This window comes from Thamnophis sirtalis, unplaced genomic scaffold (genome assembly GCF_051295495.1).
Source record: "Thamnophis sirtalis isolate CommonGarterSnake01/CBP01778 unplaced genomic scaffold, rThaSir2_p1.2 scaffold_8, whole genome shotgun sequence".
NCBI classification, from domain to species: domain Eukaryota; kingdom Metazoa; phylum Chordata; class Lepidosauria; order Squamata; family Natricidae; genus Thamnophis; species Thamnophis sirtalis.
The window spans coordinates 13,941,863-13,959,411 of record NW_028261388.1 but is presented as its reverse complement, the minus strand read 5'-3'; positions in this window follow the sequence as shown (position 1 = coordinate 13,959,411).

The window sequence follows — 17,549 nt, the reverse complement described above, 5'->3', positions numbered from 1 at the left end:
AGGAAACATTCTGGTGTTGTTTGTAGCCTAATCTTTATTGCAGGTTACAGAAATGGCCTCTCTGCATAACCCTTATTATATTGTAACAGCTAAGGCGAAGCGCCCATCGATGTAAGTGATGTTGAGTTGACCACGCCCACCCAGTCACATGACCACTGTGTTCCACCTACCCCACTGGTCATTAGGGCAGAGAACCGGTTGTTAAATTATTTGAATTCCACCACTGCACACATCCCATCCCACAAATATCCAAACAGGAAATACACAATTATGCCTTCATTATTCGCTAACTACACATGGAGGTTTAGGGCATAAATTTTAACTCATATTAACTTAGCACTCATCAGTGGAACAGTAGACACAACAACTGAATAATAAAATTGGAAGGGCTCTTGCTCAAGCAGGAAACCTTATAAAGCCCTTCATGGTATTGGACCTGGGTACTTGAGAGACCGCCTGCTGCCAATTACCTCCAATAGACCTATTAGATCCCACAGAGTAGGCCTCCTCCGAATTCCATCTACCGGCCAATGTCGCCTGGCTACCACCCGGAGGAGGGCCTTCTCTGTGGCTGCTCCGGCCCTCTGGAACGAGCTCCCCGTGGAGATTCGGACCCTCACCACCCTTCCTTCCGCAAAGTCCTTAAAACCTGGCTGTTCTGACAGGCCTGGGGCTGACGAGTTCCCATCCCCACTCGAACTGTGTGGCTGTTGATTGTTTTTAAATTCTTCTGTAGTTGTTTGTTGTGTTGTTTCTTTGCCCTTGTTTGTATTTCCCTCCCTTCGATTTGTCAGCCGTCCTCAGTCCCTCCGGGAATAGGGCGGCATATAAATGCAATAAATTCAATTCAATTCAATTCAACACTTCAGACAAATAGTTGTCCAATCTCTTTTTAAAAACTTCCAGTGTTGGGGCATTCACCACTTCTGGAGGGAACTTGTTCCACTGATTAATTGTTCTAACTGTCAGGAAAGTTCTCCTTAGCTCTAGGTTGCTAATGTTGTTCATGGTTTTCTTTGTGGACTTTTTTGCCTGTCTGATTGCTTTTGCATACAGCTGGAACAGATGAAGGATTGTTGCATACAAAAGCTTCAGCAGGGCTCATTTTTAACATATACAAATGAGAACCTTTTTCGGTGTAGATTAGAGTCCTTCTCCTTCATGTTTCCCCATTAATTCTCATTTGGGGTGAGAAGTGCTGACTCAGTATAAGACTGCAACCAATGGAAGCAGCTGATGATGGTGGCTTTCTTTCTTTCTTTTCTTCCATTACTGAATTGGAGGGAATGCCGTTGTCATCCATTTCAGTTGAATTTTGAGACTGAATATGTATCGGGCAGGCCTTGCCTTTGGGGGAGCTGTTTGAGTATGCTGTGTGTTCCTGCTGTAGCTGAATCCCTTCGTCTCTGATATAAATGGGATGTGCAAAATGAAGAAGGCGTAGGTTGCACACTTCACACTTTTTCACTTCCAAAATATGATGGTGATTCAGCTGCTACCCCATGCCAGTTCTCCCTATTGTTACAGGAGAAGTGGCTGAGATACTCCTTATATTAATGAAGCCAGTAATGGGCTGCTATATGGTCATGTGGATTTGGGCGAACCCTTAGCTGTGATCACTGTCTGGGTCCACCCACCCGCCCTTGTGCTACGCTTTCCTGTGACCCGTCAAAACCGCGTTCGACTAAGCCGCGCCCGATTAAACCGCGTCGCTGACGTCATCAACAGGGCGACAACAGCCAGCGCGGAGAAAGAAGGGCGCTTTAAATAGCACTTTGAAAGCAAGCTGATTCAACTTAAGGTAAGGGTTAGGTTTAGGTTTAGGGTTAGGGTTAGGGTTAGGGTTAGGGTTAGGGTTAGGGTTAGGGTTAGGGTTAGGGTTAGGGTTAGGGTTAGGTTAAGGGTTAGGGTTAGGGTTAGGGTTAGGTTAAGGGTGAGGATTAGGTTTAGCGTTAGGTTAAGGGTTAGGTTTAGGGTTAGGTTTAGGGTTAGGTTAAGGGTTAGGTTTAGGGTTAGGGTTAGGGTTAGGTTAAGGGTTAGGGTTAGGTTTAGGGTTAGGTTAAGGGTGAGGATTAGGTTTAGCGTTAGGTTAAGGGTTAGGTTTAGGGTTAGGTTTAGGGTTAGGTTTAGGGTTAGGTTAAGGGTTAGGTTAAGGGTTAGGTTTAGGGTTAGGTTTAGGGTTAGGTTAAGGGTTAGGTTTAGGGTTAGGGTTAGGTTTAGGATTAGGTTTAGGCGTGTTAGGTTTAGGTTTAGGGGTTAATTTTAGGTTTAGGGTTTACAGAGTGCTTCTGTCTCTGCGCTGTTGTTGCCCTGTTGATGACATCAGCGACGTGGTTTAGTTGGGCGTGGTTTAGTCAAGCGCAGTTTTGTGGTGGAACCACACTTTCCATATATAACCAACTTTTTGGCTCATTCCCCCACCACCACCCATGTTGCCCAGCTGAATTCTGCATCACCCTGCTATACTCATCAGGGATGCCTGAGTTGATTAGCGTCATTTTGAAGGTCCATTTCAGTCCCAAAGGGTCACATGTGCACTCACAACCAGCCAACCCTTGGGGAATGTGTGCAGCCCACCTATGAATGAAGCTCAATGTTTCTCAAGCCTGGTAACTTTAAGTTGTGCAGATGTCATCTCCCGAAATTTTATAGCCACATGGTGCTCTGCTTTGGAGGCATCTTTGGAGATGGTAGGTTAGGGGAGTAACAGGTTGTCAGGAGAGCAAAGGAATAACTCTAGCAAGATGGAATGGCTCTGGATTTGGTGTTCTTTCATCCATGGAGAATAGTAATTATGGTCTTGGATGGAGTTGCACTGTCCCAGACAGAACTGGCGCATGATCTGAAGTTTCTCACCGACTCACAATTCTTGCCCAAGAAGCAGATTGCAGTCAAGGCCAAGGGGGCTTTTGGATAACTGGGTGTCAGTTATGTCCTGTTCTGACTTAGGCTTCCCAAAAGCATGAAGCCGACTCCTCATCCCAATCAAACCTCTTTAATTTAGCTTAAACTGAATTCCTTGCCAGCAAAGTCTTGGCCAAGAGTCTTTCAAGAGATTCCACAATTACAGACCTTTATCAGGCTTGGAGAGCTGCCAGGCCGATATCTTCCAAACGCCACTCTGTGGCAGACAATACTTGGCAAGAAGTCAGGAACAGATCTTCACCCTAATGAATTGAACTAATTGTCTCCTGCAAACTCCATCCCCATTTCACTCCTTTTTTATTCCTTATGGGAGGGGCCATTCACCATCCACCTGTGGCTTTACTCCTGAGTTGACCCTTGTTCCTTAGCTGTTCTCTCCTCCTGGCAGCTCTGAGCATGCACACACTGGGAACAGGCTGCAGCTGTTCTTCAAGAGCCAAGGTGGCGCAGTGGTTAAATGCAGCACTGCAGGCTACTGCTAGATCAGCAGTTCAGCGGTTCAAATCTCACCGGCTCAGGGTTGACTCAGCCTTCCATCCTTCCGAGGTGGGTAAAATGAGGACCCAGATTGTTGGGGGCAATATGCTGACTCTCTGTAAACCGCTTAGAGAGGCCTGAAAGGCCTATGAAGTAGTATATAAGTCTACTGCTATTGCTATTGCTATTGCTATTCTGACCCACTGATGTCTGACTCAGAAGGCAGATGATAACTGTCAGACAGTCATGGCCTCATCTCTGCCTCTGACACAGAGCCCTCATCAGAGCCTTCCCCAGACTCCAGGACTGGCCCATGTTCCTCTCCAGCCTCCTCACTGTCTGAATCTTCTGCTAGAATTGCTCACCATTGGTGGGCCACAACGTGTCCTTTTCTGGACCAACAATCCTTGCTCACAGTTACTCCATGCCCCAATCACCTCTAGTCTTGACTATTGCAATGCTTGCTACATAAGGTTGCCCCTGAGACATATCCAAAAACTTCAATTGGTTCCAAAAGCAGCTGCCCACATGGTTTTGCGCAAATCTTGATTTGCACAGGTGCCACTTCACTTGCGGGAGCTGCATTGGCTGCGAATTTGCTTCCAGGTCTTATTCAAGACTCTGATTGTCACATTCAAAGCTCTACATGGCTTGGAACCAGGTTATTTGAAGGATCTTCTTTTCCCTGTCATATCTACCTGACCCACCAGAGCAGGGGAGCAGGTCCATCCAGTGGTTCCAAAAAAGAAGGGCTTTCTACATGGTAGTTCTCTCTCTCTGGGACATCATCCCTATCGAGATAAGATTGAGGAGTCCTTAGTGTTCTGTGAGCTCACTTGTTTTCTTGCAGATGTTTCATTACCCAAACTAGGTAACATCATCAGAAAGGTGGTATTCAGCAGGTTCTGACCAGTTGTGGAGAACTGGTAGCAGACATTTTGATTAGTTCAGAGAACCGGCAAATACCACCTCTGACTGGCCCTGGCCCCATCTATTCTCTGCCTCCTGAGTCCCAGTTGATTGGGATGAAATGGGGATTTTTCAGTATCCTTCCCATGGAGTGGGGTGGAAAAGGAGATTTTTACAGTATCTTTCCACTACTACGCCTACCAAGCCATGCCATGCCCACCAAGCCACACTCACAGAACCGATAGTAAAAAAAAAAAATGAATCCCACCACTGCATCGTCAGTTTGGGTAATGAAATGTCTGTAAGAAAACAAGCAAGCTCAGAGAACACCAAGGACTCCTCATGTCAACCCTGAGCTATAAATATTCTTCTTTATTAGAGATAAGATTGATCCTCATTTTGACATGCTTTCACACAGTCCCAAAGATGGGGTTCTGCTAACAGGCCTGTGGGGACCCCAGAATGATATGGAGCCAATCAAGTGGCTGATCTGATTGTTGTTGCCAGAGGGCTGGGGGTTTATTTGGGGTGGGGGGAATGGTATTTTTTTTTGTAGTGGAGTTTTATCTTTGTAAGCTGCCCAGAATCACCATGAATGAGTTGGGCAGCTATATAATTTTTCTTAACCAACGTACAAACAAATTTAACAAATCTTCTTCCCATTCTAACAGTAGAAGCCATGAATCATTGTATTGTCTCTTAAAATGAATTTATACATCACCTATAAGACACTTTCTCTTCTTAATGTGTAGAAGAGTGTTAACTTTGTATATTAATGATTTACTTTATGCTTAACTGTTCTAGAATCATCATACTCAAAAATTCCTAATAATGTATTATAGTGGTAAGCAATGTATATTATTCCTATGAAACAGAGAAATCTGCCTCTTTTTTTCCTAGCTCTCCTACAGCATTCCCTAAAGTTCCTTGGAGGGATTCCTGCTCATCTCCTTTCTTTTCTCTTATGCCTTCCTTGTTACAATTTCACATTTTATTTATTTTGATCAGTCTCCCAGTTCTTATAGCTACCCATCTCGCATGGGAGCCTCTGGGCAGCTGACGTAAAATTAAAGCTTAGTTTAACAAAGTGAACAACAATAGTAATAAATAATCATATAAATACACATTTCATTGGGACCTTGATAGAACTAAGCACCTATAGGGAGTAATTCTCCCCTACAGGGGAAAATGAAAAGAGGTGGAAATAGGTACTCAGGATTACAGCATAGTTAAGTAGGAGATCACCTTTATAGGTGGAGGAGCTGCGGTGGAGCAGTGGTTAGAGTGCTGTACTGCAGGCTACTTTAGCTGCCTGCTGGCTGCCTGCATTTTGGCAGTTCAAATATCACCAGGCTCAAAGTTGACTCAGCCTTCCATACTTCTGAGGTCAGTAAAATGAAGAGCCTGGTTGTTGGGGGCAAGATGCTGACTCTGAATACCGCTTAGAGAGAGCTCTAAAACACTGTGAAGCAGTATATAAGTCTAAGTTCTATTGCTATTGCTCTAAGGGATTTCTGAACATGCAACCAACCAACCCAGTTGCATCAGGGCGATCTGAGAGATATACAGTATTGTTTTCCATCTTTGTCATACCATTTGACTTCTAAGGGCTGGTTTCGATTGGACCCAAAGATCCAAAATCCCCTCTTTTATTCTACAAACAGATTCCCTGCAGTCTGCAGCCTTCCTGGTTTCTCTTCTTATTTTCCATTAAACTCCTCTAGCAATGTTACTATCTTCACTGAGAAGGAATCATGCCTTTCAGAAATGGGCAAAGAAGCTGTTCTTCCTGTGAAGAAATCAATATCCATGTTCTCTCTCCAGAAAACTTGGATAATTTTGGGAGGCCTTGGTTTTAACCTAACAGTGGTGGAGTGAGATCAAATAGCGAAGGAATTCCAGCTTTGTCTTGCAGGCAGACGGGTTGTTAAAAGTCAAAATCAAACTTTGAATTATGGTTGAAGCAAGAATAAGGTCAGCTTGATGGAAGCATCACCAGAAATCTCCAAGCATAAATGAATTCCTCCATTGTCCAGTAGATTTATTTTCCATTGTATATCCTTATGTTTATTAATATAGTTGACAGTCCTTCTCTTAAAAGTGATTACAGATTAAAAGAGTTGGAAAAGACCTTATAGGTCATCTAGGCCAACCCCCCGCTCAAGCAGGAGATGAGTGTGGCCATGGGGGTGTGGCCTACTTGGCGTCCTGCACTACAGCGGGGGGTAGGGGCAGTTTTTGCCCTCCCCAGGCTACGGAGGCTTTCCTCGAGCCTCCAGGAGGGTAAAAATGGCCTCCCCTGGGCTCCTGAGGCCCTCTGGAGGACAGAAACAGGCCCATTTTTGGACTTCCGGTACTTCTGGTAGGCCCATTTTCACCCTCCCAGAACCTCTGTGTGGGTCCTGCACTTACCTCACATCCAAAACAGGCCATGTCAAGATTCCTGGGACAGGAGGGGCAAGTGGGGTCAGTCAGTCCTTGCAACTACCGGTTCGACAAACCAGATTAAAATTAACATCCAGTTCACCTGAACCAGTCCGAACTGGCTGAATCTTACATCTGATGCTATATATATAGTCCTCAATGGAACTGCATCTACATTGAGGGAAGTATGCAGTGGAGTACCCCAAGGCTCTGTTTTAGGCCCAGTACTCTTCAACATCTTCATCAATGATTTGGATGAGGGAATAAATGGGGAACTCATCAAATTTGCAGATGACACCAAGCTGGCAGGGATAGCCAACACTCCAGAAGACAGGCTTAAGATACAGAAGAATCTTGACAAACTTGAGCATTGGGCACTATCTAATAAAATGAAGTTTACTAGTGAAAGGAGTCAGGTTCTACATTTAGGCAAGAAAGACGAAATGCACAGGTACAGTATAGGTGGTACGTTGCTCAATAGCAGCAACTGTGAGAGGGATCTTGAACTCCTAGTGGACAACCATTTAAATATGAGCCAGCAGTGTGCAGCAGCTGCCAAAAAAGCCAACACAGTTCTAGGCTACATAAACAGAGGGATAGAATCAAGATCACACGAAGTGTGAATGCTACTTTATATAATGCCTTGGTTAGGCCACACTTGGAATACTGCATTCAGTTTTGGTCGCCATGATGTAGAAAAGATGTGGAGGCTCTAGAAAGAGTGCAGAGAAGAGCAACAAAGTTGATTAGGGGACTGGGGGCTAAAACATGAAGAACGGTTGCAGGAACTGGATATGTTTAGTTTAATGAAAAGAAGGACTAGGGGAGATATGATAGCAGAATTCCAATATCTCAGAGGCTGCCACAAAGAAGAGGGAGTCAAGCTATTCTCCAAGGCACCTGAGGGTAGAACAATAAGCAATGGATGGAAACTAATCAAGGAGAGAAGCAACTTAGAACTGAGGAGAATCCTGACAGTTAGAACAATTAATCAGTGGAACAGCTTGCCTCCAGAAGTTGCAAATGCCCCAATGCTGGAAGTCTTTAAGAAGATGTTGGATAGCCATTTGTCTGAAACAGTATAGGGTTTCCTGCTTAGGAAGGGGGTTGGACTAGGAGACCTCCAAGGTCCCTTCCAACTCTGCTATTGTATTGTATTATTGTATTGTATTGTATATTCTCTTCATGACTTGTTCTTCTTGTTACCTTATGGGAGGAGACTTCATGGTAGCCAAAGCAGAACATCTGGATTATTCAGTCACAACACGTTTTGTTCCATATAGAATCAACTTTTTGAACAACCACCTTTTCTCTTTCCTCTATGTATTCAAAATAGAATACAGTCCCAGTGGTGTGTGTGTGTGCGTGCGTGTGTGTGCGTTTTTGTGTGTACCTGCAGATATATATTAATGGATGTATATAGCATGTGTATATGGATGTTATGGATGTGTTTGGGTAAATATATTCTTTCTCTTGAGAGCAGTCAACAGAATTTCATTTTTAATGAGGGCCAGTGTGCTCACAGTAAAAAAAAAAAAAGACAATAAAACTTATCGTTTCTTATCTTGAATTCCTAAATGTTCCCGTCTTTTAGCTCTCTTTTTCCCTCTGTTCAATTAAACCTTAAATGTTTCAACTCTTTGCATAATGAACATAATCCAATCCCTTAATTTTTCTGGTTCCCCCCTCCCCTTTTTAAACATCTTTGAACTTGGAGCTTGGCAAGAAATCTGAAATGTATTTAATCCTTCATTCATTTGTACAGTTATTCCATCAAAGCATTTTTACGACTTATGTAAATGACACGTGCTCCATTCAAATTTAGTTTAGCTGTAAGCACGCCTCTTCCGCTACTACTTCTTTTAATGAAAATGGGCAGATACAGCTGTTGACGGTTCTTTTCTTATGCCAGCTCCAAAGTCTGAAATAACCTCATGAAACATGAGGAAACTTATACGCACTTCTTTGAATCTTGGGGTTTTCTCACTGTTGAAATGAATGATTCTTGCATTTTCAATCTCTGGTTCAGATTTCTCGAATCTCATATGTATTTTGTTTCGCAATTAGCCTGTAGTGGAAATTGCAGGTGGGTCTATGCCATCCTATTTAGGCACATTTTCAAGCCATGCGCATGTGTGCAAGCTGCACATGCGCGGATGTCCATGTGCAGGCATCAAAGGGGTCATATTTGCACACTCACATTTGCGAACAGGTAGGAAAAGTAAGTGAAAACCACCCCTGAGATAAACCTCCAAGTGCTTCAACGATCCTCTAAAAGGATGCAAATAACTAGTGTCTGTAAGGAATATAAATCCTTCCATCCCCCACTATCCTGTCAGAGCTGAAGATGGATGAGAAGTGAAACGTCTTCAAAAGAAGAAAGTCCAGTTGCCTCCTGAAAAGCCACCTTTCGGACATTCATATGACTCGGATGCTCTATTGTACTTGCACACCATACAGAGTCCCTTGGGTTCAAGATCTCTGGCGTATGTTCAATAATCCTTTTGAAGCTGGTGGTGGGTTTTTAGCAATGTTATGGTTGTCTATCATTACCTATTTCTTTGTTTCCAGTTAAATTGCAGTTTCATTTAATTGCAATTCAGGTACTTTGTTTCTTCAAGATAATAACAGAGTTGGAAGGGACCTTGGAGGTCTTAAAGTCCAACCCTCTGCTCAGGCAGGAAACCCTGTATTTGTATTTCACGCATATGGTCATCCAACATCTTCTGAAAAAACTTCCAGGGTTGAAGCATTTACAACTTGTGGAGGCAAGTTGTTCCACTGATTAATTGCTCTCACTGCCAGAAATTTTCTTCTTTGCTTCTTGTCCTGCTTTCAGATGCTTTGGAGAATAGGTTACTCAGAGGTGAAATCAACTTACCTCTACTACCGGTTCAGTAGCAATGTGAGCGTGGACGGGCCACCTCTGCACACATGCAGTACCTTCTGCACATGCACAGAGCATCAAAAACAGGTGTGATGGCATCAGAGGTGGGTTCCTACCAGTTCGCACCTATTCGGTAGAACCGGTTCGTCAAATCTACTGAACCGGTTAGAAGAGGTTCCACCAGTGGACCCAGAAAGCAGGCCACATCTACAGAAGAGGTTCCAAACTTTTTTGAAACCCACCACTGGTCCTTAGAGATGATTATTCTACACTATCATGCTTATATTTATAAAATTCAGTGCCTCTGTGAAAGGTAAGGATGACTACTGCGTTTGTGGTGCAATCAGAACATTGCGTGTGTTGAAGTTGTTTTAACGCAAACCAAAGATGCCTTTTAAAAAACAAGTTTACATCCTATTCTTATGCATGCCAGTGCTGTGTGTGAGGTAATTTAAGGTGGTTCTGACAAGTGTCGTCGGCATCTTCATATCCGGTCACATGGGCAGCAAGCCACTCCCATCCGGTCACATGGGTGGCAAGCCACTCCCACAAAGGAGGCCACACCCACAGAGTAGGTTCGAACAATTTTTGAAACCTACCACTGGTCACAGCAGAAATACCGGTTCTCCCAAACCAGTAGGATATTTTTTTTTTTTTACTATTGGTTAGCGGTTTGGCGAACCGGTAGCATTTCACCCCTGGCTTGACTCCCTCTTCTTTGTGGCAACCCCTTTGATATTGGAACACTGCTATCATGTCACCCCCTAGCCATTCTTTTCATTAAACCAGACATTCCCAGTTCCAGCAACCGTTCTTTATATGTTTTAGCCTCCAGACCCCTGCATAATATAAAATAACCTCGTATCTTATCCAAATAATATATGCACATTTATAAATAAAATGAAAGTTAAATTCTCCTTTCTGTTATTTTCACAGGTATTTCCAAGCATTTGCCTGGCGGTAGAATAGAGGTGCTTTTGTCATTGCTTTCTTCTGGGATGGACTTCGTCTCTTATCCAAGGACACCTTGCCTGACCTGCTTATCTTCAAAATCCAGGCAAGATCATCGGTGACGTATACTTTATCCTATTGATGAGAATTGCAAACAGAAACTTGATGGATATGTTATGCTTATAGATTTAACAAGCAACTTCAAGGGTTTTATTGAACCCTTTCATGATTGTTTATCTTTAGCTTGATCTGGCTTGGATAGGCATCAAAGAGAAGATCTGCTTTGACCACACTTAGAAAAGGGCACTGTGGATTATAGGCTTCCCTTTCTGTTATTTACCATTTAAAACCCATAGGTTAAAGCTAAAACTGTGCTATTTAAACTATGTCAACTTTTTAAAAGTATTATTGTGTTAGCTTACACATTTACCGCTAAATACAAATCGATACTCAACAAGCTTTAGATTGTTCTAGTAAAAGAGCTACATTTTGATTTTAAAAAGCGAAGAGAATGTTCTCCAGTCTCTTTCTTAAGAATCCTTCTCTTATTGTGGGCAAAATTCACAGTAAATGTGGGGAAAATACCTTTCCTGGTTTCTCATAGTGCATCAAATGTTTTTTCCCCCCAACTAGAGGTGAGTTCCTACCAGTTCGCACCTATTCGGTAGAACCGGTTTGTCAAATCTACCGAACCGGTTAGAAGAGGTTCCACCAGTGGACCTGGAAAGCAGGCCACACCTACAGAAGAGGTTCCAAAAATTTTTGAAACCCACCACTGCCACACACACACAGAGAGAGAGAGAGAGAGAGAGAGAGAGAGAGAGGGAGAGAGAGAGAGAGAGAGAGAGACACACACACTGACACAGACAGACAGACTGACACAGAGAGAGAGAGAGAGAAAGAGAAAGAAAGGAAGAAAGGAAGAAAGAAAAAAGAAAGAAAAAGAGTGAGAGAGAGATGAAAGAAAAAAAGAAAAAAGGAACAGAGAGACAAAAGGAAGGAAAGAGAGAGAGAGAGAAAGAAAGAAAGAAAGAAAGAAAGAAAGAAAGAAAGAAAGAAAGAAAGAAAGAAAGAAAGAAAGAAAGAAAGAAAACACATGGTCGGCAAGCCACTCCCACAAAGGAGGCCACACCTACAGAGTAGGTTCCAAAACTTTTTGAAACCCACCATTGCCCCCAACCAACTTAAGCTTTTATTACTAAAAAGTCATTCACAGATATTTTAGTCCAGGAAAGAAAAATCTGTGTGATATCTTATTATAAAAGCTTATTGCAGGGGTATCAATTCAAATATCAATTTCATTGACAGCTGCATCAGGGTTGTGTTTGACCTCGAGGTGCCAGAATGGGCATGGCCAGGGTGGGAGTGAACAGCTGGATATCACTCATGCTGGGGTGCCTGTGGTGGCCCGATAGCTCTGCCAGCAAAAATGGGCTCCCAAGATCCGTGTTTGGCTGCAACGGCTTCCTGCAATCAGAGATGGGTTACTGCCGGATTGGCCCAGATTGGCCGAACCAGTAGTAGCGGTGATGGGAGGATCCGTCCATCCACCCGGATGCTTCTGCACATGTGCAGAGGCATCAAGCGCGTATATGGGTGCGTGCCTGAACCAGTAGTAAAAAAAAAATAGCAACCCTCCTCTGCCTGCAACCCTCTGCCAGCAAGAAACAGAGCTTGGAAAGGCCTACCTGGCCCTCTCAAGCTCTGTTTTCACCGGCAGAGGCACCGCAGGCTGGTCCTTCGCTGTTTCCAGGGCAGCCACATGGGCCAGATCTAAGCACCCCATGTGCTGGAACTGGTCCGCAGGCCTTGAGTTTGACATCCCGTGTCTATTGTATACAGGGCTATCACATCTGGTCTGCAAAAATCCAGATAGAACAATCTCCCCGTGGAGATTCGTACCCTCACCACCGTCCAGGCCTTCCGCACAGCCCTCAAGAACTGGCTAGCCCGTCAGGCCTGGGGATAAGTTTACTTTTACCCCTCCCGAATGTAGAGTGAATGTTGAGTTTTACTATTTAATTTACTTTTGTGCACATTTCTTTTTGTATTGTCTGACACTCCCTTCCCTTTTGACTGTAAGCCGCCCTGAGTCCCCTCAGGGAAAAGGGCGGCCTATAAATGTCTAATAAAACAAACAAAAAAAAAAAACAGATAGCACTAACGGCAATTAGGAGTTAAGAGTTTTCTGCATCACTTTACCAGTCCAGATCTGGATCCCCATCAAACAAAAACACTGTACATATGAATGCCATTAAAATAATGTATCTTAGAGATACTTACTAATTTTATAATGATTCAGTCTAAATCAAACTCCTTCTATAAATGGAATGGGATGGATGTATGCGCTTCTAAAGATATAACTAAAAAGGCAACTGCCAATGTTGACCCTATATATGATCTCTGGAAAAGCATGAAAAATGGAAGCAGGCCATTTCATTAAATAATGTAGAGGTGTATGTTATATAAGGATCCTTAAAAATTGAGAAAATATCAGAAAAACAATCATGATGAAAACAGAGGTATTGAAGAAGTAAGCAAGAATGATATATTCAACTTGAGATTGAATGAAGGTATAATAAGTACTACATACCCACAGCCATACAATCATCTATCTATCAATCCATCCATCCATCTGTCCGTCCATCCTGACCTTCCTGATACTGTACATGATTAGGTCCAAAACTCCTCTTTTTATTTCAAAAGCTGTGAATTATATTCATTAACAGCCCATAATGAGTCCAAAATAGTTGTAAAATATTTTACAGCAGGCTGCTAAAGTCCTTCAGGATAAGGCTGATAAGCACCCACCTTTACCTTCTTTGAAAACACTGCCAGAGACTTAACTGGCATTTAGCTTGGAAGGCCACATGGAGCAAAGAGTCAAAATGGAGCTTCAGAAGGTAAACTGACCAGTATGAACCAAGTTGCTTCCTGCAAAGACTCATGTGTCTTTGCTCCTCCTTTATGTCCTGGGTGGGGCCAATCACCTCCAAGCCTTACTCCAAATCATCCCTTCTGTCCTAACTGTTCTTGCCTTCTGGCAGCTCTGCACATGCGCGCACTGGGAACAGAAGGAGCCTATTCCTCTGCCTTGCTTCTATCCGACTTTAGAGGCTCTGGAGGCAGCACATAACTCCCAGATGGCCCTGGCCTACTCTCTGCCTCGGACGCAGAGCCCTCGTCCGAGCCTTCCTCAGACTCCAGGACTGGCCCATGTTCCTCCCCAACCTCCTTACTGTCTGACTCTGGTGCCAGCTCCACAGGCCACCAATGGACCACAACTCACTCACTCTATCTATCTATCTATCTATCTATCTATCTATCTATCTATCTATCTATCTATCTATCTATCTATCTATCTATCTACCATGTACTATCTATCTATCTATCTATCTATCTATCTATCTATCTATCTATCTATCTATCATCACTACTTATACATTCATTCAATCTCAAGTTGCGGAGAACATAAGCAAATGTAAAAACATCATATCGTAAACTGAATTCAATAGTTGTTATTAGTTACTTGTGAAAATAATCATGCAAGGCTGAATATGTCTTTGTCTTACTAACAAGTCTTGAATAATACAACATATAATAAATTATATAAAATAGCTGTACTGACTAATGCTGCTGAACTGACTAATTCAGTAATATGTACTGAATTCTTATAAAAGATTAATGTTGATCTAAACATGTCTTTTAAAAGATCAAGCTTAGCCTTTCTGTGGACATTTCTTAAACCCACCCTTCAAGAAATACATATCAAAAGGAGCAAGTTGACTTAAGAGTTTGATGAGGGGGAAAAAAACCCACAAGTTAAATAGGCAGTGAGATTGTAGTTCAAAATACATGGAGATCAGCAGCGTGAAAGTGGATGGAATCTTGATGGGCAGCTTGGGAAGAAATACAGAGAAAGGAATGGAAAGATATAAGATAATCTTGACAGCTGTATTTTCATTCCTTCAGACATTCTGCATTAGTTATATATTTTATTGCATGAGCATCACAGGGGAAACTCCTTTCTATCAGCTCCCTCTCCTGATAAGGATAAAGGTAAAGGTTTCCTTTGCACATATGTGCTAGTTGTTTCCAACTCTAAGGGGGCAGTGCTCATCTCTGTTTCAAAGCCGAAGAGCCAGCATCTCCGTGGTCATGTGGCTGCCATGACTAAACGTCAAAGGTGCACAGAACGCTGTTACCTTCCCACCAAAGGTGGTTCCTATTTTTCTACTTGCATTTTCCCATGCTTTCAAAGTGCTAGGTCAGCAGAAGCTGGGACAAGCAACGGGAGCTCACTCCGTTACGCAGTACTACAGATTCGAACTGCCAACCTTTCTGATCGTCTCAACATCTTAGCCACTGAGTCACCACATCCCTGTTCTCTCCTGATAGTTCATTACAAAACTGTTTTATGTGCACGCGTTCCCCTTGCATTCACCATAAAGAATCCACTTCAGAAAGAGTCAAAATACAGTAGTACCTTTTGCTAATCAGCTTGGTTTCATTATACAGACTGTAGCTGTTAGCCAGCCCTGCGTAGAATTGATTGGTCACTTCAATCAAAACATATTAATATTTAAAGTGGCACCATTCCATTCATAAACCAAGGCCTAAAGTGTTTGTTTACTCTGTACTAATTATTATAGTCAACCCAAGCAGACTCGGGGATCTACATTATTCATTAAATATCCAAAAATGAACTCGATACTGGAAATGTTCTTTGTTTGCTGGGAAGAGATTCACAGAATGGAATTATTTTTACCCTTCTCAAGGCTTACAAAGAGATCAAGAGAGAAATTGAGTGAGGCCAGATCACACAAACAATCAGATCCCTACAAAATTATGGTTTGGCAAGTTATTGGTATCTTCCTCTGAAAGTTGTCAAAATATTCATAGGAACAAGAACTTCAGGTTCCATTCAAATTACACTATTCTGGATTGAGACATCAGGAAGTTTCTAGCAACTTGGAAAACCTAGAACTATGCCGCCTACCGTCTGACTTAAGTGCAGTAGACAAAATTATTTGCTACAACATCCTACCTGCCAATGACTACTTCAGCTTCAACCGCAACAATACTTGGGCAATCAATAGATACAAACTCAAGGTAAACCACTCCAAAATCAATTGCAGAAAATACGACTTCAGCAAGAGAGTGGTCAATGCCTGGAATGCTCAACCTGACTCTGTTGTTACATCCCTAAACCCCCATAATTTTAACCAGAGACTGTCTACCATGGACCTCACCCCATTCCTAAAAAGTCTGTAAGTGGCATGCATAAGTACACTAGTATGCCTACCATCCAGAGGTGGGTTCCTACCAGTTCGCACCTATTCGGTAGAACCGGTTTGTCAAATCTACCGAAACGGTTAGAAGAGGTTCCACCAGTGGACCCGGAAAGCAGGCCACACCTACAGAAGAGATTCCAAAAATTTTTGAAACCCACCACTGGTCCTTGGATATGATTATTCTACACTATCATGCTCATATTTATAAAACTCAGTGCCTGTGTGAAAGGTAAGGATGACCACTGCATTTGTGGTGCAATCAGAACATTCTGTGTGTTGAAGTTGTTTTAACGCAAACCAAAGATGCCTTTTAAAAAACAAGTTTACATCATATTCTTATGCATGCCAGTGCTGTGTGTGAGGTAATTTAAGGTGGTTCTGACAAGTGTCGTCGGCATCTTCATATCCGGTCACATGGGCGGCAAGCCACTCCCACAAAGGAGGCCACACCCACAGAGTAGGTTCGAACAATTTTTGAAACCCACCACTGCTACCATCCCTGTCCTACCGTCTCAGTTTATTCGTACCCATTTACTGTGTTCATATTTTTGTTTATACTTACACCTGTTATCTTTTACATGTTTGACAAACTAAATAAATAAATAAATAAAACAAACCTTTCACAATTAATAGGGAATCACATAATTGATTGGATGACTGCATATCTGAGACATAAATCCAAATCTGACAATATAGATCATGATTTATATTAGATATGTTGGATTCAACATTCCCATCAATTCCAGTCAACATATTTGAAATATTCCAGTTCAGTAACTGTGAGAAAAAACTTGGAATCCTAGTGGATAACCATTTAAGTATGAGCCAGGCATGTGCAGCAGTGGCCAAAAAAGCCAGCACAGTTCTAGGCTGCATAAACAGAGGGATAGAATAAAGATCACGTGAAGTGTTAATACCAATTTATACCAATTTGGTAAGGCCACACTTGGAATACTGCATTCAGTTTTGGTTGCCACGATGTAAAAAAGATGTGGAGACTCTAGAAAGAATGCAGAGAAGAGCAACAAAGATGATTAGGGGACTGAAGGCTAAAACATATGAAGAACGGTTGCAGGAACTGGGTATGTCTAGTTTAATGAAAAGAAGGACCAGGGGAGACATGATAGCAGTGTTCCAATATCTCAGGGGCTACCACAAAGAAGAGGGAATCAAGCTATTCCCCAAAGGATTTGAGGGTAGAACAAGAAGCAATGGGTGAAAACTAATCAAGGAGAGAAACAACTTAGAACTAAAGAGAAATTTCCTGATAGTTAGAACAATTAATCAGTGGAACAATTTGCCTCCAGAAGTTGTAAATGCTCCAACACTGAATGTTTTTGAGAAGATGTTGGATAACCATTTGTCTGAAGTGGTGTTGGTTTCCTGCCTAAGCAAGGGGTTGGACTAGGTGACCTCCAAGGTCCCTTCCAACTCTGTTATTCTATTCTATTCCCTACCCTTCTATCACAACACAAGTTCCTGCATGGCATCACAGCAGCTTCTATGTACAACTATGTTGTAGCTTATTATCACATACAAATCTGGCATAGATGTTGTGGGAAAATACCAATATACTGGTAAATATGATAAGATTGGAATATATTCATGTATTTATTCATATATTTTCTCTTTCCCTCCAGGAGTTTAAGTGGTTTAAATTACTGTATTTTCAACTTTTCCCC